This window comes from Protopterus annectens, chromosome 7.part0 (genome assembly GCF_019279795.1).
Source record: "Protopterus annectens isolate FY-2018-M chromosome 7.part0, PAN1.0, whole genome shotgun sequence".
In the NCBI taxonomy this organism is placed as follows: Eukaryota; Metazoa; Chordata; order Ceratodontiformes; family Protopteridae; genus Protopterus; species Protopterus annectens.
Genome location: NC_056739.1, coordinates 1,561,457,355 through 1,561,484,056, shown reverse-complemented (window position 1 = coordinate 1,561,484,056; position 26,702 = coordinate 1,561,457,355). Strand labels below are relative to the sequence as shown.

Below are 26,702 nucleotides of genomic sequence, written 5' to 3'. Positions count from 1 at the left end.
CAATCCTCAGTAATAAAAGACATGAAGTGCACATATCTCTAGGTTGCTGCTATTAGCAATCTGTGTTCTATACATGATTTTATTCCATGGTGCTTTAAACTTGTAGTCCTAAGACTGGTGGTGGTAGTGAATTGTCTTAATGTGTATTGCTAGTCAGTATAAACCACTTCATCCATTCACAACCCGGGAGCTGCAAAATTGCATGCACAGGTTTTTTTTTTAATTAATGTAGGTCAAGACAAGAGGAATATTGTTATTTTCAATGCAACACATCATCTAATGAATGATACACCCTCTCTGTACGTTATCTCTCCATACTGAACTCAGAGGCCAACACCTCATCTAAGCAATGGCACACTGTATCAGTACATAACCCCCCCACCACATTGCACTCAGATTTTAATATATCCCCTAAAGAAAGATACACCCTAACAGCATATCACCCCCATCATGCTGCATTGAGATGTAAGCTGTAACAACCAAAAGCTTCAGAATGAGGGGCAGCTTTGTTATTAAATGCACTACACTGACATCTGATATTAAGGTACCACTTCTCATAGGATACAGCACAGGACAGACTGTGCTATCCAGCCTAAAAAACCTTAGATGAAATAATACTAATATTCAACAAAGAAGTCTGAAGTTGCAGAAAACATGAACCATGATTAAAAGGAAAGCTGTAAAACTTGAGGACAGTGAGGCCTTAGCATCCACCAAAGCTGTCTTCTGTAAGGGTAAGTGTGAAGAAAACTAATGGTCAGCTAACCCACAGAAAACAAAAATCAGACATGATTGAGAACAATAATTGCTGCAAAACTGTTCACCAACTAAAGGGTACTTTGATTCAACAATTACCAAGATGATTCTGACAATGATTACGATGTGAGGGCAGTATAAGGTTTGTCAAGACTTAAGACCACCCCATGAAGCAAAGGCATTTCGTATCCAGGTGGGTTAAAATTTTTGTCTGAGCTTTCTAAAGCAAATAAAGCACCCACTTGTTAAGGAAAGAGGTAAACATTATATTTCTTCTGGCCACACATCTCATAAAGTCCAGAAATCTGGACTGCCTAAAATAAATGGGACACAGCAGCCCAAACCTACGGACAGACTTTAAATATTGCTCTTATGAACTCAAAATGTTGTTAGAATAACAGGATTTGTGTCAGCATGCACATTCTGAAGTACATAAAGTCTGAAACTCAAATGTAGGTAATTATTTACTGACATTAATCTACAGTGATTTGCCAGAAAAAAACATTTATAAGAAACGGACCAGAAATATTTGGCAAATATCTAGACATTGTGTAAAAATCTGGACAGTTGAGAGATATGCTTCTGGTTACCAGAAACAGTGGTGAAACACAAACATCTGAATGATATTGGATGTAATCTAACTACAACTATTGTGTGTCATAACCTACTGTTGTAGCTTGAAAATAACTAAATGCATGTGCTTATGGAAATTTTTAATAGACAATTCTTTGAGTGATTACAACAGAAAAGAAAAAAAAAATGAGGTAACATGAAGAAAATATACTTGTAGTACATAAAATGAGAAGCATCTTTAGTAGGGTTTCTATTGAACTGAAAGATCATTGACAGAATGATTTTTGGAATTCTCCATAGACTCACTAATTGCACAAGCAACCTTACCATTCCTGACTTAAACAACTCCACCACTAAAAGCATAACCTCCTTCAAGTATCTGGACCTCTGGCTTGACCAAGCTCTTTACTTTGGAACCCAAATAAAAACAAAGGTCAGAAATAAACTTCCCACTTTGTTTGGGAAAAACAAACAAAAAAAAATCCTGTCATTTTCTCTCCATCTCTGCCAGGACAGCTATTGGTATAGGAGTCCTTCAGCCTGGCTTGAATATGGTCTTCCCATTGTTTTCAGTTTCTAAACATAATCCCATTAACTTCAAATGCTTTCTAATTCAGTTTGTTAATTCAGGACTAACTCGCCTCCTCAAGAACGCAATTGTGGGGCGAAGCCTAGATAGCCAACTAAGAGCAGTGAATTTTGAGACCTCCATAAACTAGTATAATAATATAGGAAAATGTTATTATTTTTAAGTTTAAAATGTCAGAAATCTATAGATAAACTACTAAACTACATAAATATCAATTTTGGTGGAGATACACAAAAATTTTCCTATCAAGTAACTTGGAGATTTATTGAATCACTGAATATGAGCAACTCAAGGAATTCTCATCGAGATGTTGCTTTTAAAAAAGAACTGTAATTGACATCTACCTTACAGGAACTATCTTTGAAGATGGATGGCTTTAAAAATGACTTAGATAACCTCAAATTAAATTGTCAAAAACAGACTGATACTCTTTAAGGAACTATTATAGCAACACCATACAAAAATAACAAATATAGAAGACTTCTCTAAATGACATTGAAGGGAGAATCAAAAAGGAAGAATTTTGGGGGTGTGGCCAAGATGAGCACCTAGTAACAGCACCTTCTCTCTGCTCTGTCTTTACAGAACATTTATGACAGGAGTTTTTGAATTTATCTATCCTAATTTTGTTTTTTTTTTTTGTTTACATATTTGGATTCTACTAATCCTCCTTTAGGATAGTATATAAAAATGTTGGCAAATTTTTTATTTTTTCCTGTCAAGTACTAGAGAAAATAGTTGGACTTCAGACTACAGAATGAGCTACACCAAATCTACACTTCAAAAAACAACTATTAAGAAGGAACTTCAGTCACTATTATCTAATATACAAGAACTGACAGCAAAAATCGATAGAATGGATGTAAAACTGGATAACTTCAAAGAAAAATGTACCCAACAAATGGAAATGTTGCACGAAGACCTTAAGCAACAAAAGAGACAGATTACTGGTATAGAGACTTCACTAAATGATATGGACACTAGAATTCAAGAAGATGAGCATAATATAGACTTTCTCTTAAACAAAATACTCTTTTTACAAACAAAAATTGATGATCTAGAGAATAGATCAAGAAGAAATAATATTAGACTTTTTGGTTTGCCTGATAATGTTGAAGAAGTTAATATGGAAAATTCTAACTTCTTGGCTCCCTGATGTACTACAGCTTCCTGAAGCTCTCTCATATGGGATAGAAAGAACAGACAGGTCCTTGGCAAGTGCAAAAAATGTAAATCCAATTCTACTAAATCTGTTATAGTGAAGTTTTTATCATCTCATGACAAGAAGATAGTGTTAAAGACTGCATGGGCTAAATCTCCACGTAAATATAAAGAAAATGTCATACACTTTGATAATGATTGCTCATCTTCTGTCACTGCCAAAAAGAAAGCTTTTATTGCCAATGCTAAAAGAGTTAAAGAAAGCCCAAATAAAGACACACCTATTATTTCCTGCCAGATTACAAATATTTCTCCAAGATGGTCCAAAAATATTTGATGACATAGACTCTGCCATTACCTTTGTCAAAACAAGAAAACTGCTTGACAAAATAGAGGATATGGAGTGGGCAAATGCCAGCCTTAAAAGAAATCCTGATAATAGTTCCTGGAAGATTTCTGAACATAAAAAGAAGCTCAGGTATAAGTGATTAGTTAAGCTATTTTGCAAAGGCTTTCATTTACCCAAGTGTTAACAACTAACCCAGAAGTTGGGAAAGTGGAAATGGTTCAACAGGTGAGTCTTTGTTGTTTAAATTTCTTTTTATGGTACATAGTTGTTTAATGGTATTTTATAGTTTGTTATTATTAAGTCTAGTTTATTTTAGTTAAAGTAACTCAATTATTATAGCAAGTATAAGTTATTTATTTCTTTATTTATTATCTTTTAATATTAAGTTGTCTGCTATAATAAATGCTCTGTATGTTTGGGGACTGAATTGTATTCTATTTTGGGAACTATGATAGATACAGAGATTTATAGATGAGAAAATGAAGGTTTTGTTACAATATAAACTGTTTTCTTTGTTTTTAATTGTTTTCTGTTTTATTTCCCTGTCTCTTTGTGAAGAGAGACTCTTCATTGATACTGTTGCCATAATAGGTTCATAGAGTCATAGGTTCATAGATTAATACTTGGCTACCTACCCTTGTGGGCCATTTTAAGCCTAGCCAATTACCTCATGTGAGACTCAAACCCTGTACCTTGTGTCTTTAAGACAAAAACCTTAGCCATTATGCCAATGAATGTTACATTAATGATTGTTTCCCATCTTTTGCTCTACTGCTGGAATGTGGTGCTATTTGTGGTAATAGACATATGAAAGGTTCTTGTTTTGTCCCTTTCAATGACCTGATATGTTGTAATTCATTAGATATTTATCTTTAAAAATGTGAATATGTGGGTGTATTGATAAGCGAACAGCTCCTATTAGATAATTGTGGTGGTTTTCCCTGATTATGATATTATGGAGAGACTTTAATTTATTTTCCCTTTCTTTTTTTTCCCTTTTTGCTGTTAGTTGTGGAGGAGTGGAGGATTTTGTATAGACTGATATGTTTGTGGTGGTCTAGTGGTTTGCTGGGTTTGGGAGATGGAGTTTGTTGGTTCTTTAATGTTTTATATTGCTTCTCTCCCTCTCTTTTTGCCTTTTTTACTATTCATTTTTATGTTTTTCAGTCCTACCACAAGGTAATCAACAGCTTTCTTAGAGAAAAGCTGTAAATGTTTTCCCTCCTCAATCTCGTGCATCTGAACTGCTGAATAACCCTGGTATGTGCTTGCACTGTGGCTGCTACAACTGAAAGCAGGAAAAAAAGTCTCATTTCTATGGAGACATTTGCAGACTGAACCTTGTGCTGAGAAAATTCGCAAAGCTGCATAATGGTTAGAATAGATGGTCTCTAATGCCATCTACAAGTCAAATGAAAAACTGCAGCTAAGTAACCTGTATAATATGACTGCTATATTTAAACATTTGTGAGTATTTATAAAAAAAAATACTTTTGACACATTTAAACCCTTATATTGTATACACTTGCTTTCATTATTTAAGTAAAGCTTCTATTAATTGGTATAACAAACATATAGCATATATAGCAATATCATTAAAATGGAGGGTTTAGTATTGATTGATATATTCATGGTGGTCTAGTGGTCTGCTGGGTTTGAGAGATAAGAGTTTGTTGGTTTTGCAGTATTTTACTGCTTTCTCCCTCCCACTGCCTTTTTATTCTGTCTGGTTTTATGTTTCCTGGTTCTGCCATGACGTAATCAACAGCTTTCTAACAGAAAAGCCGCAAATGTTTTCCTTCCTTAATTTCGTGCATCTGAACTGCTGAACATCTCTGGTATCTGATCATACTGCGGCTGCCTCAACTGAAAACAAGAAAAAAAGTGTTGTTTCCATGGAGATGTTTACAGACTGAACTCTGTGCTGAAAACCTTCCCAGAGCTGGATAATAGCTTGAATAGATAGCCTCTAATGCCATCTACAGGTCAAATGAAAGAAATGGAGCTAAGTAACCTGTATAATATAACAGTTATATTAAAGCATTTGTGAGTGCCTATAAACAGAGCACTTTTGATACATTTACACCATTATGGTTTTACACTTGTATTTATAGTCTTATTATATTTAAGTTAAGCTTCTTTTGACTGGTATAACAAACATATAGCATATATAACAATATTCACAACGAAGCAACCAGGCAACTCCTTGAAATTCTTATGCATAAAAGTCTTTTATTAAACAACTATGGAACGGTAAGTGCTTTCGCTAACAAGCTTCTTCAGACCACATAACACAGAATAAAATAATGATCCATTTATAAAAATTCAAAAATCACATAAACCAATCACATAGACACACCACTTAAATCATCCATCCCCTTAAAGAAAAAACATTATATCAGCCCCATTTAAATAACACAATCATACTGCATTTCTAAAAAGTGCATAAATATGCATATACATATAAACAATGCAATTGCACCAAAAAATAAATGTATATAAAAAATATATAAAAATATATATGTATGATAAAAAATGTCATACAAAACAATAATTCATTTCTGAATCCTCCATTTTCTCAGCAGGGGGTTTATAGAAGCCCTCTCATTCAACCCCCTCCCCCTATCTGCTCTGAGGGTAATAATCCACTTGGTTTCCCTGTACTCGGTGTGGTTCCTAATATCACCTTCCCTAATACTCGGGGCAATGACCTCAAGGACTCTGAAATTAAAGCCATGGTTATCCTCAAACTGCATAATATGTTTGGATAATGCATTATGTTCAGATTCTTTTTGATATTATAAACATGTTCTCTCATCCTGTCATGAAAAACTCTATTAGTCTTGCCCACGTAATAAGAGTGGCAAACATGGCACTCAGCTAGATCTATCACATTTGATGTCATACATGTGGCATCAGTATGAAGGATAATTCCCTCTGAAGATCTAGATGGTAAAAAATACTAGAAGTGTTAATTAAGTAACAAAAATTGCATCTCCCACAAGGAAGAGTACATCACATTTCTTTTTTCATGATATTAGTACCTCTCTTATAACAAAGAAGTCTCTTCAAATTTTTCCTATTCTTATATAGGAAACATGGTTTCTCGCCCACTATTTCATTGATACATGTATCCACTTGCAGGATGGACCTATTTCTGCTGAAAATTTCATTCAAATCATTATTATCAACAGTGTAAAAAAAGAGGAACCCTGAGTGACTTATTATTGGTGATACCACTATAGGCACTAATTGCCTTAGCTGGGCCAAAATACGGGGCTGTAACACCCTTTCGTAGTACATTAAGTTCAGACAGATTTTCAGTAATCTCTCTTTTTGTATAACCTCTCCTTAGCAATCTTGATTCCAAGCTATCAATTTCATCCTGGAAGCAATCATTTAAAGGATTCAGCCTAGATGCCCTCATCCTCTGGCCTTTTATCAAATTCCGGAAGATATATCCAGGGTGCATGCTGGACCTAACTAAAAGTGAATTCCTGTGACAAGCCTTACAAAAAACACCAGTGTTGATAAGGCCATTCTCTAATTTTTCCACATACAAATCTAAGTACTCAATTTGTACATACGACCAACAAATAGTAAATTTCAAATAGTCAGTCAAACAATTCATCATCTGATGGAATACAGCAAGTTCATCTGGGCTTCCTTTCCATAATAGGAAAAGGTCATAGACAAAACGTCGATAAAATATAACATGTGCCTTGAACCCCTCCTTTTCAAAAAGTACAGTGTTTTCCCAATGTACCAAAAACATATTAGTGTAACTGTTGGCACATGAGGTGCCCATGGCAACACCATGCCTTTGAATATACATTTCACCATTAAAAGTGAAAAGATTGTTCTCCAAAATCATTTCCAAAAAATGACATACAAGATCTATCTGAACTGAAGTAAGTTCACTGTGAGCCATAAGGTATTCCTGTACATATTGTATTCCCAAATCATTGGGAATCACCGTAAAGAGGGACTGTACATCCAATGTGACAAAAAATACTCTTTCCAGATCACAAACTTCTCTAGTGCATTCATAAAGATCTATAAGGAACTGTTTAGAGTCTCTAAGAACTGTTCTGTTCCGACTAATCACTAGTCTAAGATGTTTCTCAACATACACTGATAAAGGCTCTGTGATCCATCCTCCACCCGCTACTATGGGTCTCATTGGTGGATCAAAAGAGTCCTTATGCACCTTTGGCAATCCCTGTATTAATGGTATCAAGGGATTTGTCACAATAAGATAACCACAGGTATCACAAGTAATAAGGCCTCCTTTAAAAACATCATTCAAAGTATTGGAAATAGACTTAACAATCTCATGCACATCTTTAACAGCAATCTTACTGTAATACTTCCCAATCTTCTAATAAGGCCTTCATGGACCACAAACAATGTGTTTTATCCATGACAACAATAAGGCCACCCTTATCGGCTGGTCTTATGGTAATCCTATCATTATCTTGGAGTCGGCTCAATGCAGTTCTTTCATTATAACTCAAATTATATCTAGACTTCTTATAAAATCAGTACCCTTGTTATCATAATACTTATAAATATCTTCCTCAGTAAGCTTCATGTAAGCATCAACTAAACGATGATTCACAGGGACGAAATCACTCAATTTCTTGAAAGACTGAGTACATAGTTCAAAGTTAGTAGGGTCATCCTGCCTTGTGGACTCACCATACTGCATTCGTAACATAACATTCCTACAGAAAACCTTAAGGTCTAAGATGGTATCAGACATCCTACTATTACAAGTAGGAATAAAATTCAAACCCCTACAAAGGACCTGGTTTTCCTCTGAGGACAACACATAAGAGGAAATATTCAGGACTAATGATTCTTTACATTCCCCCACATCTTCTTTAGCATCTGATTTGGGGTATATTCGCCTGAGTACTTGCGCTTTTGGCGCCCTTGACTCAGGGATCGCGTCCGTCTCCCTCATTTGTCTGTCCTGACTGGTTAAGGAAAAGGGAGACCTTCTACAATGTTATTGGAAACAACACTAGGTGGATTATTATTGGCATTACTGATATGCACTTTTGGTTGAACAACTTTCTCCCCACCATTAGCATTATTAGATGTTTTTTAATAACTATATTAGGGTATAAATTCCCTTCAAGTTGTTGGGATGCACCAAGTGTCTCAATAACACATACTCCTTCTATATCCCTAACCAAGGATATAGTCCCAGAGCCACTAGTACTAACTGCACCAGGACTTGGCATGTTCACCACAGTCCCATCACAATTCACAACATTATCATTGAAATTGACATTCACATCACTGTTAACAGAATTCACACTAGTGACAGTATTCACAATAGCACTATTATTATTATCATTCCTAGACATTGTGGTTCCCAAAAGGACACCTCTAACCACGGCTGAACTGTTACCAGCTCTAGCACCAACATTCTGTCCAGTTCTAGGCCACATAAAGACATGGCCTGATTTAAAATTATTAATGTCCCTTAAAATTTTTATCTTCTTCTGTTGCATTAATTTACGTTCAGATGCAGCCACCCCATCAAGCAGACTTTCAAGCAGAGGATTAACAGTCTTAGCAGCAAAGTTATTAAAAATGAGTTCCTGTCTCTCTTTAATCACCTCTCTCAACCTGTTCTCTTCACGTCCGAAGAAGTCAATAAGTAAATGCATGTACTTGGCGCTTACCTCCAAGTTTAACTGTTGCCAGTGTGAGAGCAGCTCCGGATATTGTGAGCCTTGTGTAGGCATACTGAATACCTGTAATCCACGTGGTACAATCTTCTTCTCTAAGCAGAATTCAAAAAGATGTCGCTGCACTTGCAGCCTCTTTAATTTCAAAAAATCATGTTCCAGTTCTTCTTTAATCTGTTGCAACTGCTCAGACTCACCGGTCGCACCACCAATGTCATCATCCGTTGGGCTAAGCTCAAACTGCCAAAGTACACTCCTTTCCCGTATAAGGTATTGAGTAAACCTTTTACGGAGCACAACACTCACACTATCCCTTCTGTCAGGGTTATAATCCAATTCTATAGAACCATGCTGTTCAGTTGCCATGTCCCCGTGGATTATAACAAGGAAGATAATTAATAAAACAAAGCAGCAAGTAATCCACAGGACAAATGCTTCGTTGCTAAGAAAGTAGATAAGCAACCAGGCAACTCCTTGAAATTCTTATGCATAAAAGTCTTTTATTAAACGACCATGGAACGGTAAGCGCTTTCGCTAACAAGTTTCTTCAGACCACATAACACAGAATAAAATAATGATCCATTTATAAAAATTCAAAAATCACATAAACCAATCACATGGACATACCACTTAAATCATCATCCCCTTAAAGAAAAAACATTATATCGGCCCAATTTAAATAACACAATCATACTACATTTCTAAAAAGTGCATAAATATGCATATACATATAAACAATGCAATTGCACCAAAAAAAAAAATGTATATAAAAAATATATATGTATGATAAAAAATGTCATACAAAACAATAATTCATTTCTGAACCCTCCGTTTTCTCAGTAGGGGTTTTATAGAAGCCCTCTCATTCAACCCCCTCCCCCTATCTGCTCTGAGGGTAATAATCCACTTGGATTCACTGTACTCGGTGTGGTTCTTAATATCACCTTCCCTAATACTCGGGGCAATGACCTCAAGGACTCTGAAATTAAAGCCATGGTTATCCCCAAACTGCATAATATGTTTGGATAATGCATTATTGTTCAGCTTTCTTTTTGATATTATAAACATGTTCTCTCATCCTGTCACGAAAAACTCTCATCCTGTCACGAAAATCTCTATTAGTCTTGCCCACGTAATAAGAGTGGCAAACATGGCACTCAGCTAGATATATCACATTTGATGTCATACATGTGGCATCAGTATGAAGGATAAATTCCCTCTGAAGATCTGGATGGTAAAAAATACTAAAAGTGTTAATTAAGGAACAAAAATTGCATGTCCCACAAGGAAGAGTACATCCCATTTCTTTTTTCATGATATTAGTCCCTCTCTCATAACAAAGAAGTCTCTTCAAAATTTTCCTACTCTTATACAGGAAACACGGTTTCTCACCCACTATTTCATTGATACATGTATCCACTTGCAGGATGGACCAATTTCCACTGAAAATTTCATTCAAATCCTTATTATCAGCAGTGTAAAAAAGAGGAACCCTGAGCGACCTATTATTAGTAATACCACTATAGGCACTAATTGCATAATGAAAGTCAAGCCTACATAAAAAAGGTACACATATATTCCAGAGCATACCCATTGTAAAAGGAACTACACAAGGTTGGCCTTTATTTCCACTTTTATTCACATTAATTATGGAACCTTGGGCTAACTTAATAAGGGATAACAATAGCATACAAGGTTATAGATTAAATCGTAATGTAATATCAAAAATCCAAATGTTTGCTGATGATGTATTAATCACTCTGGGTGGTACTAACCCCATCTTATATGGATATATTTCAAAAGAGTGCTGGTCTTAACTTTAATCACTGTAAAATACAAATTATCCTAATTGGTTCCAAAAGTTATAATATACAAGAGCAATATAAAAAATATATACCTCAATCTCAACAAATAACATATTTAAGTATAATTATAGCAACTAATATTAAAGACATGTTACACCTAAATTATAGTAAAAGTATATCACCCATAGAGACTCTACTAAGTAAGTGGAACAAGATTCTATTTACAATGGATGAAAAAGTTTCCATTATAAAGATGATCTTGCTTCCAAAGATCTTATAAATAATACAGTCTATTTCTATTCCTCCTACAGGCTCTTATATTAAAAAATTTAACACACCGATTAAAAACTTTTTGTGGCATCCAATAAAGCCTAGAATTGCATTGTCCTATCATATGTATAGCTGGGAAAATGGAGGTATATCTTTACCAAATCTAGAACTTTATTTAATTTCATCAGTTATTAAAACAATTGTTTATTTTATAGATGGAGAGTATTTTGCAAAATGGAAAGAAATTACGATACATTTATCCCATAATACCAAAAATAAAGATAATAATCATCTATTACAGTTAATAAATAATTCATTTATATGGAATTTGAGAGAATACCTTTCTAATTAGTTAACTCAAATGTTTAAATCTACTTATGTAACTTTAATTCTAAAGGGCTTTAAAAACTATATATTTAGGTTTAGAATCTTTGAAAATTGGTTGTTCCTCATCTTTCCCATTGCCTACACACAAGGGAAAATTCTCTCTGCAGATCATTCTAAAATGTTGCTATTTAAACAAAAAAAAGTAATGTTTTGGCATCAAATACTAAATAAAAATGAGACAAAATCTATTAATGCTCTTATAGATGAATATAACCTTAACACTTTACTTTGGTCAGATTTGCAAGAGTTTAGAAAATATATTCTAGATAAGCAAATTTTAATTACCTCAAATGCTAAGAATTCAATACCCAAACTTATACAATACTTGATTCTATATACTTATAATACTTTTCCAGTTAAAATAGTATATCATATACTTATAGAGCAATTAAGATCTGGATGTATATTCAGACAATTATTGGAATTCATTTTCTGCAATCAATAGTTTTATTCCTTCAGAAAAAGACAAAGATAATTTCCTTCAGTCAGCCAGCAAAACCACTTCCTTCAATAAGTGGAGAATCTTCACATGGAGATTTTTACATAAATCTTTCACCACACCTCAGAAAATGAGTAAGATAACTAAACAAGATATTGTTTTCTGGAGATGTAACTCAGTAACAAATGCTGATTGGAACTACATATTTTATGATTGTGTACTATTAAAGAAATTTTGGGAAGAAGTTAACACTTTTTTAAATGTAATTTTTATAGATAATTTTATGCTTAAAAAATCACTTGTATTGTCCAATACATCTGTTCCGGACTGTATAAATAAAAGCAAATATTCTTTAATCTGGTCTATACTCTCCATTGCCAGGAAAACAATTACAAGAAACTGGAATTCTTCATCAGTTCCCTCATTTAAAGAGTTTAAAGGTCTTCTCTTGGAAATATCTAAGTTAGAAATGTTAACTATCAAATCTAAATCTACAAGGAATACAAAATTATATTACAAATGGGAAAATATACATGAATTATTAAAGAACTGGATAAATGATTAATGCAGTAACCTTTCTTTTTTATCTTTTATTCTTTATTTCTATTTTTTCCTGCCAAAATTAACTTAATTGATCTTGTTGTTTGATATATAGTAAACATCATTGTATATAGTTTTTGTGCTATTATAGTTATTGCATTAATATTTTCTTTTTTAAATATTGTACTTTAAAAATATTCATTTTTTTTCAAAATATCTGTTCATTATATTAATGTTTTCAAAAAAGCTGTTTAAAGATGTTTAAAGATGTTTTCCCATCAAGATCACAGATTTGGTACCCAAACTAAAATAGATAAAATATTTGCTGCCCATGACTTACACTCTAAAATCATTCATTTCTCAATCACTCCCTGCTCCTTTTTAGACCACAATTCATTGATACTAAAACTTCAAAATGGGTACAAACCATTAATCTTTAACTCCAGAATTCCAGCATATATAACTAAAATTAAAGAGTTCAAACCCTGGTTATTATCTGAATTACAGTTCTTCTTAGATATTAATTATACCACAGAGATAAATAAAATAATGACATGGGACTCAAAAGCTTACATATATGGTAAAACCCTAACTTGCTATAAAGAAAAATCTGAGACTTTTGTCAGTAAAAGCTAAAAAACTCAAAATCATTTGGAGAGGAAAAAGAAAGTAGAAGTATTAAACAATAAATACAACAAAATTTTACCACAGAAAACTAGTTTAGCTTTAGAAAAACTAAAAAATTAATACCTCAGCCACTTCTCCCAAATATCTACATAACTTATCCACAAGAATCAAAATACAATAAAAAAGCTAATAACATTAAAAGTATCTTCCATGAAAAGAAAGGGAAAATGTCTCGGATATAGGTGACATTCTTGATGCCTATAGAAATCACTATATGGAACATTTCCAAAAAGAAAATATACATATTGATCAATTAAATCTAGATGAAAAATGTTCAAATATAAAAAGTCTTATCATTGATTGACAGTATACAATAATTGATCAGACACTCTAATAAAGGATTGGACATATTTATAAAGTAACTTTATACATTAAGATACGTTATACTGTCAGGCTAATGAATGTAAATAGTATACATAGTTATTTAAGATGTTATGCATAAATACTATGGAATTCATTCAAATGTATTTGAAAAATAAAAAAAAAGTTTGAGAAAAAAAAGAACACAGTTGCCTCACACTTAAGAAAGAAAAATGGCTCCCCATAAACAAAGAGCCAACCTTCTACTTGAAACTTACTTCCTTCTTTAAGTTGCTATGCTGAGAAACCTTTGCCCCACCTTCTGTGAAACCCCATGAAAAATCTTCATACAGCACACACCACTTCTCATAAATGCTGCCCTCCCTCTTTCCAATCCAACAGACATGACTTCTCCAAAATTGTCCCCTACTGCTCTCTCTTGTAGTCCCTTCCTCTGTTCATTACAAAAATATCCAACTTGTCCAAGTTTAGAAAGGATCTTGTAACTCACTTTCAGCAGTACACCTGATTCAAAAAGGGCCTATCACCTACATCTCTCACTCCTTTCTGACCTTAAATTTTGCTACTTCTGCACTAGCCTCCTCTCTCTGCAGTTCTGTATACATGTCTACAGAATATTGCTTAACTGCTTGCATACCCTTACATTAGAGAAACTGAGCATAAATTATATTATAGGATGGTTATCCCAGCCTTTTCATTTGTGGTACTTATTAATTTTATTACATTTCATACTGTTTGCTTTCTCTTAATATTTACTACTAATACTGTGGTGGTGGTGCTGCAGTAGTGCTGTTGCCTCACAGTAAGACTTTGTCCTGTTCGATTCTCAGCTAGAGCGTCTTCTGTGTGGAGACATGCATGAATGGGTGTACCTTCGTTGAAGGTTGTGCATCAGGGCTGGCAACTCAGCATGTAAAAATCTACTGCCAATCATTAGCGGACCGGAGTTCCGCTGTGGCGACCCCTTACCGGGAAAAGCCGAAAGACACAACAACTACTGTTTTCTATTTTGTAAAGTTTTTTCACCCAGGCTGTGTCTGCAAATGGTCAGTCTTGATCAATGTAAACAGCACTAAAATAAATAAATAACTAGGCTGTCATCCTCATATATGTGGTCATGTAAAAAAGTCGTTAATAAGCACATATTCCTAAATTACTTACTATTTTAATGTATCGTTTCAGGTTTTGAATACATTTTTTGACAGCTAAAGACTTACCACTTCCTACTGTCTTTCAGATTCCTATGGTACATAAAAATCAGGTAGATCTCCTCCTGCAAACCCTAATAGTCAAAGACAGAGCCACTTGCTGCATATGTTGATAATATGTTAAATTTGTTGCTTGCTGGACAATGAACTAAACAAATCAAGGACTACACGACAAATAAAACTTAATGGCATATCATAGCTCTAACCCTGTGAGCCAGACACCCAGAAGCTGTACTCACTATTTAAAATATAAAGACAGAAATATTCTGTCTGTATATGCTGTGCATCTTTGTTCAAGGATACATGGACAAAAGTGAACTAGATTAAATTCTGAAGGCATATCACTGGCAACAGATAAATGCAGCCTAGAAATACAAATGTGACAGTTAAGTGTGGAGTAGGCAGCCAGAGCTCAGATCCTTAAGATGGGAAATAGGGAATGAATAAAGGACAGAGTATCATGGGAAGTAGAGAAAAGGATGAAATACTGGGGCTGTAAGGTTTAAGTATACTTCAGTAAATTGTGAAAATGAGCATTTCTCGGGTTCTGTTTTTAATGGAAATGATCTTATTTCACCGGTTAAATAAGGAGTTTATTGGGAGTCATGGGAACAAAAGGACAAGTAAAGAGAAATTGTGAGATTCTGGATCAAGACATTAATACTAGCAGGTGTACATGGGAGCAGCAGAGGAATGGGTGAAGCTGATGTTACTCATTAGACAGATGAGAAGCAATGATCATGCCAAGAAACAGTGATGCAAATGACTAACGGAAACAGGATAGATTGGATTAAGCAGTACGAGCTGGAGGAGGACACAAACATGAAGTAAGAAATTGGGGAAATAAAGCAAGACTGAAAACGATACGGGAACAGGAAATAAAGCAGAAGATGCAAAACAAAGAAAGATGGGTTTATATGCGACAGCAGTGTTGGTGGGAAATAAAGTAAGTGACTAACATTGAACCAGCATTCTGGTGGACAAAGAGGTTTTCAGTGCTGCTCCTAATTTCCTGCCCAAACAGCCCCAATGCATATACTATTACAGCAGAATCCAAAATGGTTACCTGATGTCACACTGCGACATATGCACCTAAACTGGCCTACAATGGGCAAGCACTACTTGGTCAATCAGAATGCACAGGCTAGTCCATCACTCTGCTGCACTTTTCCCAGCTGCCACTTTAAGCAAATGCAGTAGTGGATGAGATCACCTCCATCTCCAGAAATGCGCCAGATGACTTTGGTTGCTCACTCTGAACTGTCATTACAGGCTGCTTCAGCACCTGGCTTTCAAACTGTCCTTGATTGTCTATGTCATAATTAGGCCTTTATGCTTCTATACTGTAGAGCTGTTTAGCATTATGTCATAATTAGGCCTTTATGCTTCTATACTGTAGAGCTGTATAGCATTATGTGTCCTCTGTTACATCATCAAGGATAACAAAAGGAAGTATGCACTAATTTGTGGAAGGCATCTTGTCTTTTGCTTATCCTTTCCTTTGTTCTAAGGGTTGGTAGATATTGTTGGTTCTTATATATCATCATAAACATGTTTTGAGTGGCTGCAGCAGTGTCCGTGTTAGTGAATTTCCTGACTTTGTCTAGAGCAGTTTAGTATTACACCCATGCCATTGCTGGTATGGTGAAGTAGTCCCTAATTAAAGTGGCATCTCCAGCAGCATAGGCAACATGAAAGCAAGAAATTTTGAACTTAGTGACATTTCCGTTAATGCAGCACTCACAAATGGGGACTGACTACCTCCTAAACAATACAAGTATTCATACAGGTAGCAATATTTTTTTCTTGTGGAGTGAACACCAGTGCCACCATCTTCTATATAACACACAGCATTTCAACTAGTGCCAAAAAAGTCATGTACTGTAAATAAAGAGCTGGAGAAGATGCAGACAGAGGAGGACAAGTATTCAGCAAACTAGTGGAGGCCTCAGCTTTACAGGAAAGCTAACAAGTTGCTCTTTGTTCTTCCACAACTGAATCCCAACGGAGGAATCACTCTGAGAGAATACTAAACTCAGAAAATATCCAGAACCCTTTTCTTTCTAGGAAGGATCCCTAAGAGGGAAGTCACTCCATGATTAAGAGTCCCCATGCTAGCTATGCAGAGTAAACAAAAAGTGCGAAAATGTCATTTTGGGTTAAATCAAAGATGCAACAAGTGGCAAAATCGGAGTGTGAAATAAAAAGATGCATGTTTGTTGTTGTACACAAAAACATATGACTGTGGTGTGACTCATAATAGGAAAAGATAAACAGGCTCTATACAATCTCCTAAAAAGAAATGCATTACCTTACTTTAATGGAACAAACCGATGGCTATAATATGGAAAACTAGAAATGAAAACTTATGACAAATTTCCCCCGAAAGACCAAAAAAGAAATGAAAAACAAAGCTGTACTATTCTATAAAAAAGTAAAACAAATGCAACACTTTTCAAGCAAAGCCATCTTCCAGCTGTGAGCTAACATCTGACACTATCTGAACAAATAAACTCAATGTCTTGGGAAGGGTGCCGTAAGTGTGTGGTCTGACAGTGAGATGACTTACTTGGCATGAAATGCTACACCAGGACAAACCCCGTGTGCAGTTCTCATTTAGCCAATAGTTTATTTAAAAACTGCATGTCCTGGCTTTTAGGAAGCACATTCCAAGAGCTAGGAATAAGCGGTGAAGATCTATTAAGGAAAACACTGCATCTGAATTTTGTTTTTTTGTGATTTAAAATGTTCACATACGGTTGTATTTTAATTATCAGTTGCTTGATGCTAAATATCCAGCCAGATGCTGTTCATCTCTGCAATAGTACGTTTGCTTAGTTCTTTGACTCCACCATGAAACTTGCTGCCTAGTGATCCTGCCGACTAACTAAATTTCATAACTACATAAACGTATTATAATAAGGGTATAAAATTATTCACTGCTATGTGCACTGAGATTTCAATGGTCTCTACCTGAAATACATCTCCCAGGATGAGAGGAAAAGACCGGCAAAAGCCTCTGCAGAAGTAGCAATTCCTGTGTATGAAAATCAGAGCACTTGTGATTCTGACAGGAAGCTTGCACCCTTTCTAACTTAATTTTACAGACTTGACTACACACCTCAAGAGATGAGATGAGATGAAACACTTATCTCCCTGTGTATTAGCCCCCTTCTTCGTCCAATATGACACTGGAGGACTGTAGGTGAGATGCATCTCACTTTTTCCCTTTTATGTACTGAAACTGTGACTCAAACATGTTAAAGATATTAACACTTCTTTCAAGACAGCTACAATATATGCATAGAGTTTATTTTCCAATTATTTTTTTTCTTAAATGAATCCACTATGCATTTTCTCCCACTGTTAACTCTGCACTGAATCACATATATTGTGTTTCCAGCCACTGCTTAAACTCTACTTAAACTCTTCGACCATGTACACATATTGTATGAACATCATTTTTTCACTGGCTCTGAACCATAAGGAAAGTCCTTTCATCCTTGGACTAGTCATAAATCAGCATGTTAGCACCTGACTTTCATCTCATTTCCAGTATGTCACTTAGCGTCGCTCTCCTGGATAGAGCTTCCTGTTTCAATGCAAAAAACACTGCAGTATTCCTTCAGTTTCTGACTAGAACAACATGTCAGAGGGAAAGCATAAGCCATTTTCCTCTTTACCTATAGGTGCTAACTGGCTCATGACAATGTCTGAAAGTTTCTAGAGAAAAGGAATGATTTCCTTAAAGTCTGCATGAACAACAAAACTAAGATGTTATGTCAGAAAAGCAATCTAAAACCAAGCCCAAGGAAGTTACAGATGATTGCTGGACACACAACACTTTCACTCTAACCTGCTTACTTTGAAATGATCTGAGTCCTTTTGTGCATGACTATAGGTCTACATGTACTAAGATGACAAAATAACTAATTTCTGAGGATTCATTTACCTATTTTTTCTAAATGTATTACTGTACAAATTAACTTCCTTTTGTTGAGAGCATATCCCTACCCATTGATTTATCATGCAGGTAACAAACAAGTGTATAACATACTTATGACCCTAAATCAGGCACGCTCCCTTACACAGACACACACACACACACACACACACACACACACACACACACACACACACACACCTGAGGATTCATAACAGTATAGGAAGGTTTAGCTCTTCCCCTGCACCTGTACACTATTAGTGCACCTCTTTATATTTCTCCTGTTGTACACCAAAGTGTTAATCAAATGTATGCAGCATATCTCTCAGCAGAAGAATCAGACTGGAGAATTCTCCCCATCCCATCCTATAGAAAACGGTGAAGAGATTGTTATGAGTTACTGCATAAACATTATCTTGCAAAATTTAGTCAACAAATTGTTACAAAAGTAACTTCAGTGGCTCTGTTGGACAGAGGCACAGGGAGCTAATCAAAGGGGGAGGCGAAAGCCAACACATTCTGGCTAGGCTTATAAATGCCTTTGGGCAGATAGCCTAGTACTTACCTATGAACCTATGATGTGTTTTGTATTTAAAAGGAGGCTTTTTCTTTAGCATTTTGCCTATGTTTAGCTTCTGTTATACCAGCAATTTGTAGCAAACAAAAATGGCTACAGCTCAACTACGATTACATGTGAAGGGAATTTTTATTTCAAAATGTAAATAACCCACAACAGTGATATCTCACTGGACACAAAAGAAAGAATGCAGTCCTTGAAGAGTTCTTTGACTCTATTGAAAAGAATGGCAGACACTCCCAAAAGTAGACCCATATTACAACACTAGTAACTCGTACCTAGCTTAAGTCTGCAAAATGTATGGCAGCTTCTAGTAATTCACAGCAAATATGCAATACATATCACATTTCCTTCTGACTCAACCACACTTTTTAACAGATTTAAAGTATGAATGACAAAATAAAGCAGTGAGCTGTGCCCTAGTACAAATCTAGTTTTGACTACCCCAGAAGTACTGTTGATTACTGCAAGAAGTGTCAGTCAAATTAGTTGGAATCCTGCAAAAAAGGTGTACAACACAATCAAAAAATTCACTGGCAAATTAACAGTGTACCAAAGTCTAATGAAAATGGCACCTGCTGTACCACACCATTAGCTGTGCAATGTGTTTAACAGTAATAATGCATGACATAGATGTGTGTGTGTGTGTGTGTGTGTGTGGTACAATAAACTGTTAGCCACCCGGCGGGGTGCACACCCATTATTTGTGCAATGTGTTTAACAGTAATAATGCATGATGTAGATATGTGTGTGGTACAATAAACTGCTAGCCACCTGGCAGGGTGCACACCCATTAGCTGTGCAATGTGTTTAACAGTAATAATGCATGACATAGATGTGTGTGTGTGTGTGTGTGTGTGTGTGTGTGTGTGTGTGTGTGTGTGTGTGTGTGTGTGAGTGTGAGTGTGTGTGTGTGTGTGTGTGTGTGTGTGTGTGTGTGTGTGTGTGGTGCAATAAACTGTTAACCACCCGGCGGGGTGCACACCCATTATTTGTGCAATGTGTTTAACAGTAATAATGCATGATGTAGAGATGTGTGTGGTACAATAAACTGCTAGCCACCTGGCAGGGTGCACACCCATTAGCTGCGCAATGTGTTTAACAGTAATAATGCATGACGTAGATATGTGTGTGGTACAATAAACTGCTAGCCACCTAGTGGGGTGCACACCCATTAGTTGTGCAATGTGTTTAATAGTAATAATGCATGACATAGATGTGTGTTTGGGGCACAATAAACTGCTAGCCACCAGGCGTGCTGCACACCCATTAGCTGAGCAATGTATTTAACAGTAATAATGCATGATGTAGATGTATGTGTGTGTGTGTGTGTGTGTGTGTGTGCGTGCATGTGTGTGGCACAATAAATTGCTAGCCAACTGGCAGAGTGCACACCCATTAGCTGTACAATGTATTTAACAGTAATAATGCATGATGTACATGTGTGTGTGTGTGTGTGTGTGTGTGTGTGTGTGTGTGTGTGTGTGTGTGTGTGTGTGTGTGTGTGTGTGTGGCACAATAAATTGCTAGCCAACCGGCAGAATGCACACCCATTAGCTGTACAATGTATTTAACAGTAATAATACATGACACAGATGTGTGTCTGTGGCACAATAAACTGCTAGCCACCCGACGGGATGAACCCTGGCTCTAGATGACTGTCACTGTTGAAGTGACACCCCAAATCCATAAAAGGAGCCGTGGATGGACTGCCACTTGAAACAGCATTTACGATGCATAAACAATGTGCTCTTTTGCAAAAGATACTCCATACAAAACAGAGAGGAAGAAAGATAAACCCAAAGAGTGAAAGAAAAATACCAGAAATAAGAGCAAGCCACACAGCAGAGAAAAGTAGAAACATGGCATGGAAACTGAATGCATTACTGGAGGTAACATCAGTTCACACACACATCTGGATGTGCATACACACACACACACACACACACACACACACACACACACACTCACGCATACACACACATATACACACATATGCATGCATACACACACACACACACACATATGCATGCATACACACACACACACACACACACACACACACACACACACACACACGTACACGCACTCACGCATGCATACACACACACACATAAGCATGCACGCACACACACACACACACACACATATGCATGCATACACACACACACACATGCATACGCACACACTTGTTGCTCTACACAATTTGCATAGAGTTTAAAAGCATAGAACAAAGAAGCAGAAAAAGGATCAGGACAAAGGAGAGAGAGTACACAGGTAATTCAAATGAAAACAACAAAGAGGCACACATAACAGGTAGAAGGCAAAAAACAGAAGGATACAGAAGGCTTTAAGAAGATTATATGAGCACAGCATCAACATTGGTGTAACATTAATATCTATACAAAGCAGAAGTATGCACACAAGTAAAGTGAGAGGAAAGTACAGCTGTGTAAGTAAACCTACCAGCAGATGGTAATTAAATCACTGCTGCAGTAGCCTAAGCTATATGGGTTATATTCTACCTAGGGTATAATGATTGGCCAGCCTTCCAAAGCCATGGTCTCCCTCAACCTGCACCCAGCCTGCTGGATACAAAAGCTCCAAGGCTCTCTTGCCAACTGTAAAAGGGAGGCTACTGTCCTGATAAGACAAGTATAAGGTAGACATATATACAAGTCCTTAACGTAGCATAAATATAGACACAAAAAGGAAGGTGGATGGTAGGAGCATTTACCAGAAATAGAATACCCATCTGGCCTGTACAAGGGTCATGGAATGAGTGCAAAGTAGTGCCAGAGACAATACCATGGACACTGAGTAATACAGTATCTAAGTGTAGTAGAATCTGCACACAATTACAACCTATGTGCATGGTGTCCTACAACATGAATGACTGATGACAAAATGATTGCATTATATAGTACCTCCACATGTATTGCTAGCAGTGCATCTGATAGATTTCCACTGCTTGTCATCTGACTACTGTAAATTGTGTCGCAGCCCTTTCTTAGGATCATATTATATGCTACTGCTATATCAACTGGCTGCACTAAAAACAGTAGCATAGCTCTGTCATGCATTTGTGTTTCTGGTGCAGTCAGTGTCAACTGATGTGACTACTTTTTTTCAGGTTGTACCACCTAGACAGTACAGTTTTCTCCTTCCCTGTAAAGGCATGAATTCACATATTTGACACACCGGCCTGGGGGTCTGCACAATTCCATGAATTAAAAAATACAGAGCGTGAGTGGATAGCTATAAATGTGTGTTTTATTGTCTCGTTGTTCTCTGCACGTTAGCAGGCATCTTCTGCTACAAACCTCCATTTTTAAAACCATTGCACTGCAGTGTTTGGTATGTTTCTGTGCTGCTACAAACAAAATATGCTACATGAACAGTGTAATCAGAAGAAAATGAATGAACAGTGCATGTACAAACTATGTGACATTTACATATGCTAGAATGTAACTACCAATCGTAGCACATGTGAACAGTTATATGACTTTGTGGTATACTACAGCATGCCTTCTTGACTGAACGTGTAACACAATCCATTTAATATCAGTGCTGACTATACCATCAGAAATGAGGTGTGGGTAGGTGCAAAAAGGTGATATGAACTTAGCTCTAATGAACATGTGACTATATATGAGCCTGTGCAACACCAAGGGCCCTACTACATATTTATATATTTTATATATATATATATATATATATATATATATATATATATATATGCATATATATATCACAGCAAGAGGTTCTCCTGTTCGATTCTCGGCTTGGCTTGGAAGTGCCTTCTGTGTGGAGTCTGCATGTCCTCCCCGTGGTTGGGTAGCGTTCGAAAGACACACGTGCGTAAATGGGCGTGCTTTCGTTGAAGGTTGGGCGTCAAGCTGGCACCTCGGCATTTCGAAAAAACCTACTGCCAATCATTAGCGGACCGGAGTTCCACTGTGGCGACCCCTTACCGGGAAAAAGCCGAAAGACAAACATATATATATATATATATATATATATATATATATAGATAGATAGATATAGATATAGATATAGATATATATGTTTGTTTGTGTCTTTCGGCTTTTCTCGGTTAGGGGTCGCCACAGCAGAACTCCGGTCCGCTAATAATTGGCAGTACATTTTTTTTTTACGTGCCGAGTTTGCCAGCCCTGATGCACAACCTTCAACGAAAGTACGCCCATTCACGCATGTCTCCACACAGAAGACGCTCTAGCTGAGAATCGAACGGCACAACGTCTTGCTGTGAGGCGATAACGCTACCGCACCACCACTGTATACATATATATATATATATATATATATATATATATATATATATATATACACATACATATACAGGAGCACTTTATAAGCTCGAAATACTGAAATCTTGAATTTCAGAATCTCGACCTCATAAAGTTGAAGGATCGGAAGATCGCAACCCCAGAAGTGCTAAATTCAAAATCTCGAATGTGGGGGGTTTTGAATTAGCGGTTCTGGTGTTGAGCTGTGTTCATGGATTCAGGTAAGTGTTTATGTTTAAGGGTGTTGGGTAGGGGCTGTAGTGTGTGTTAGTGTGTGTTGTTACTGTGATGTGTTTATGCGAGAGGAACGTAGTTTGTGTGGTGGTGTTTCGTGTGTGTGTGTGTGTGTGTGTGTGTGTGTGTGTGTGTGTGTGTATGTAGTGCGACCTTGGAGTTAGAATATTTAAGTGGGGGGTGCAGGGGACTTGCCCCTCTGCATATAATAAGCGTAGGTGTGTGTGCTTGTTTAGTTGTGTACGTGTGTGTTGTACTGGTGTTTCAAAGTGTTGGGAGTTTGAATTTTGCGTTTTTGTGGTTTCAGGATTTAGGCTTTCACGGTTTTGTGGTTTTGGGTATTTGGATTTTCTACTTTATGGGCTTGAGATTCTGAAATTTGAGATTTCAGAATTTCGAGCTTATAAAATGAAGATATATATATGTATAAATAGGTAGGTAAATAGATATAGATAAATACAGATAAAACATATTTTTATAAATCAATATGCCCACATACATATATAAATACATACATATATACGTATACATATATACACACACTGCAAGTGGTATGTACATAAACATAACTGAACTTACACATACTGTAATATCACTTGCAAGCTAGAGGCAGAAATGGGTGGAGTTGTATGGTCTGCAGAAGGTGAAGTGCACACTTGCAGACTGTCCAGTGCAGACTGATAAGAAAGCTGAAACCAACACATTACAATCATCTCTTACACAACATTCAGACCTCTACTATGCTGCTGGAATAAAGCTGAATCCATGAACTTGGACAGTATTACCTGCAAGACTGACACAGGCTTTTACACTGCTTAGCCATTAAATGAAACATGCAAGGAGGGCAAGAAGCATGGATAACTGGTACTTCATACAAGGATGCACCATGGCAGACATTGCAAAGATGTATGCAGACATCAGGAGAACTGTGGGAAGCCATAGAGACAATTCCAGGCAAACAGGAAGTTAGAAGAGTAGAAACTGACACTGAGAAATGGTAAGCAAAATCCAGATGCATGCAGAATGCACAGAAAAGTCAATGCTAAAATGGCAGTCACCTCTGAAGCTGTACCGTTTTATTTGCTAAAAGACAAATGCACAAAAACACTGCATTTGGCAACATTACTGAAACGTATGACTGTATCAGCATGTGGATTGTCTGCAGCCCCAGCATTTATGGTCTTACAATTCAGTGCCCAGAACATGCCAGATAAATCTTAATCGTGCACATCTTAAACATACATCTTGTATTCCACTGACAGCATGGAATCCAAAGAACTCTACACATGCAGGTATGTTGTACATGTTGCCGCACCACTACACATCGTTGTCATGGGTTTTCACATTCTCTTGCACCGTATGAAGTTGTATAACTCTCACAAGACATGCATGCATTCTTACAAGGGCTAGCACAGTTCTGACACTGGATGGCTGACTGCTAAAGGTGGTATGTATGATGCTGCAGTAATCAGGCAGCTGCCCTTCTGTTTCAAGGTCTGTTGTTCTGTTCCTGACCTCCTGATGCCGTCAGTGCAGAGTCTGCATATTCCTTCCTAAGTCTACAAGATTTTTTCCAAGTACTCTGGTATATTCCATATGCCAACGCGTGTTTTTTACATAAGCTGACTAGTCCAATAAAAATAAATTGTTCTTAAATTTGCACGAGTAGCATTTTTACTTAAACTTCTTTGAAAATGAATCTTTGTCTCAGTGGGACTGACCTAGTTAGCATAACTGGGCATACTGCAAATATCTTTTCTATTTTGCCGACTCTTCTTGTATCAAGTTATCACATTGTTTCATAAAATAGATTTCCTTTTTTCTAAGTAAGATTCTCTGCTTGGCTGCAACACAAGAATTATGTCCACCTATCATAGCCACATAAATGCCTTGTTCCTGGCTGCCCCTGCTTCAGACTGCATCAGCTTTTAATGATGTGCAGAACACCCATCCCAAATACACATATACCCTGCTCAACATGTGTCTTTCACTACTGTCACTGTATTAATGGTTTATTGAAACATCCTACCCACTTTATAGTACACGTGCTACACAGCTACACTGAATGTGTCTGCTTTCTCGCAGTAGAAAGCTTGTCTTCTATCCATCCTTTTCCAGTTAAACTAATTATTTCGGGTCTCTCTTCCGGACACTGCTGTACCTGTAGAAGCACTCTCTTCCCATTTACTTTCTACCAGTTTTCTCTTTTCTTATTTTAGCTTTTCTTAAATCTCTTTCAGTCCACTTCCCTTCTCATAATATCTCTACTTGGGTTCTTCTGCCACTTCCTTCCATGTTCCGCTGGCTATCCACTTAACCATAAACCATGCTGGCTTCCTTCTTATTTACTACCTTTCTCCCTAGTGTTCTCTCTCACCCTTTCTTTGATCCTCTTTCACAGCTCCACAGTTTCCTAATTCATTCTTAGTCCTACCAGTTCCTTCAGTCTCCTGCCCAACTCCTCATATGCCACTCCTTTATAGCCCCTTACAACAATCTGCGTTCAGGGCTTGGTGCTTGCTTACTATTGTAAATAAACTGCATGGCCTCTGCTGGCAAGTGATGCTCTTAAGTGTTTACTTCTATACAGTGGATGCTTTCCTTTGAAAAACTCCAGGACCAGTAATGTAGCATTTTCCACTACCTGTCATGAACCTTATGCCTCATCCATTACTTTTAGAATTTTTTTACACATGGCCACTATTAAGGGTGGAATGTTCTAGCAGACACTTGTGACATCAAACTTCACTATTGGTGCAATTCTTCGACAACCATACTATAGTCTCATTCAGCCTATCACTTTGGTGCCTATCTTCTCTGTTGCAAAAAATGTGCACATGGTATCAAC

The 26,702-nt window shown here is 36.6% G+C and overlaps 1 protein-coding gene across 3 annotated transcripts in view; it reads right to left on the bottom strand.

Moving 5' to 3' along the window:
- The window catches only part of FBLN2 (fibulin 2), a 910,922-nt gene that overhangs the window by 799,282 nt on the left and 84,938 nt on the right, over positions 1-26,702 (bottom strand). The window lies entirely within an intron of this gene.